Source organism: Sinocyclocheilus grahami, unplaced genomic scaffold (genome assembly GCF_001515645.1).
Source record: "Sinocyclocheilus grahami isolate Dianchi unplaced genomic scaffold, SAMN03320097.WGS_v1.1 scaffold286.1, whole genome shotgun sequence".
Classification (NCBI taxonomy): Eukaryota; Metazoa; Chordata; class Actinopteri; order Cypriniformes; family Cyprinidae; genus Sinocyclocheilus; species Sinocyclocheilus grahami.
Genome location: NW_015505465.1, coordinates 133,087 through 135,870, shown reverse-complemented (window position 1 = coordinate 135,870; position 2,784 = coordinate 133,087).

The following is a 2,784-nucleotide window of genomic DNA, read 5'->3' as shown; positions in this document are numbered from 1 at the left end:
GATGCATTAAATTGATCAAAAGTAATAGTACCTCAAATAAATGCTGTTTTTTTTTTTTGGTAACTTTCTATTTATCAAAGAATCCTGAAAAAAAAAAAATCACAGGATCATGTGACATTGAAGGCTTGACTAATGGCTGCTGAAAATTCAGCTTTGCCATGCCATCACAGGAATAAATAAACTGCTTTTAAAATATGTAAAAAAAATTATATTCTAATAATATTTCACTATACTGTATAAATGAAGGACAAATAAAATGTATTTGTAAATCAAATAAATGCAGCCTTGGTAAACATAAAAATAAAAAGAAATGTAAATTTTTTTTTTTTTTTGCTGACCCAAAACTTTTGAACAGTAGTGTACATTTTTCTAGATATGCTCAGCTATAGATATTGCTCTTTTTGAGTGCAGTGGTTTAAAAAAAAAAAAGTACAAACCTTAGGCACCCTTAAAGTAATCATGGTAGACTTGGAAAGTCATGGAGATTTGTTGGTTAATAGGTGGGAAAACCTTGATTCTTAGTGAGTTTTGGCCCAACACGTTAACTTTCTTCCATCTGTTCTCTCTCTCTTCTCTCTGTTGTGCTCTCTATTCTGTACACTCACTACAGAACAGCGTGTCCCTTCTGCAGAGCAGCATTGAGATCCTCAATAGCAACTGACCCACACGATGAGCTCGGTCACTGGATCATCTTGAGGTCCGTGCATTGTTACCAACCCATTAGAGGGGAACCTGAATGCACCTACTTCAAAAGTCTTAAATGGGGTTCAGTAACCTCTCCAAACATGAAAAAGAGCCACTACCAGCAATGTCTCTACCATGTTTACATTATCTCGTTGTTTTTTTTCTCTCATGCCCCCTTTTACTGCCAGTATCTTGCCACCAAACTGAGGGCAGAACATGACATCACCCAAAAGCTCTCCCATTTATTTGAATTATCAATAACACAGTGTGTGTGTTCGCATCCTTTATCTTTTTTTTATTTTTTATTATTATTATTTTTTTTTTTAAGTATTCCAAGTTTTGCAAGATGAGATGTTTTAGCTAGGATTATGCAGACTGATATAAATCACCACAGTGACAGAGGAAGAAAGTGCATAATTTCAGTGATTTTCTGTTTTGATTATGACTGCAATTTCGTACCTTTTAAATTGGATTTATCTACTTTTTGCTGTCACACTGGAAAGCTGATGCAAACTAATCATGAACTATTACGTAAATTGATGTGTTACAGAACAGCGTGTCCCTTCTGCAGGGCAGCATTGAGATCCTCAATAGCAACTGACCCACACGATGAGCTCGGTCACTGGATCATCTTGAGGTCCGTGCATTGTTACCAACCCATTAGAGGGGAACCTGAATGCACCTACTTCAAAAGTCTTAAATGGGGTTCAGTAACCTCTCCAAAACATGAAAAAGAGCCACTACCAGCAATGTCTCTACCATGTTTACATTATCTCGTTGTTTTTTTTCTCTCATGCCCCCTTTTACTGCCAGTATATTGCCACCAAACTGAGGGCAGAACATGACATCACCCAAAAGCTCTCCCATTTATTTGAATTATCAATAACACAGTGTGTGTGTTCGCATCCTTTATCTTTTTTTTATTTTTTATTATTATTATTTTTTTTTTTAAGTATTCCAAGTTTTGCAAGATGAGATGTTTTAGCTAGGATTATGCAGACTGATATAAATCACCACAGTGACAGAGGAAGAAAGTGCATAATTTCAGTGATTTTCTGTTTTGATTATGACTGCAATTTCGTACCTTTTAAATGGGATTTATCTACTTTTTGCTGTCACACTGGAAAGCTGATGCAAACTGATCATGAACTATTACGTAAATTGATGTGTGACGACAAACAGAGCAGTATAAAGTGTTACGTGACATGAAATTCTTCAATGAGATGTTTTAGCTAGGATTATGCAGACTGATATAAATCACCACAGTGACAGAGGAAGAAAGTGCATAATTTCAGTGATTTTCTGTTTTGATTATGACTGCAATTTCGTACCTTTTAAATTGGATTTATCTACTTTTTGCTGTCACACTGGAAAGCTGATGCAAACTAATCATGAACTATTACGTAAATTGATGTGTGACGACAAACAGAGCAGTATAAAGTGTTACGTGACATGAAATTCTTCAGATATTTTTCTTTATAACATTTTTCTGTTCAGTCGAGAATCAAGATTCATCTGAAGACACAACCCAGTGTCACAGATTACTACATAAAAATGTACCAAGGAAATGCTGACATTAATTTACGATCAAATACTTTCAAATTGCCCTTTGCCAGGGTCAAAAACAGCACTTTTCGTATTGAATCTGGTTATTTTTGTTTTAAATTGTAGACTGACTCTTATGTCCCCTTTTGAGGTGTGGGTGAATCGCACAAGTCTCAATTTTCAGTTACTATTAGTAGTTTGTGGAATCCAGAGTTTTTTATGGTAAAGGTTATACAGCCATGAATAAGATGGTGCTTCCATATATGTGTAAGCAAGAAACTCTTTCCCTCAAGTGAACTGCATGTTTTTCCTGAACTCATCCTTGACTGAAGACTGAAGTCAGATTCTATTGTGAAAAATGCCACCCATTTAAGTTTTAGTTAATTTAGTTTCATAGTTAGCCTTCACATCCTTTCGCTATTAAAGATAAATCAGCATTCCTTATTCATATGTATTTTTTTTACTTGACTAAATGTTTTCTCTTGATGTTGTTACTAACAGTGTAAGACTTCCTACAATTAAATTGGACCAAAATATGTGTAAAGTTTGGTTTGA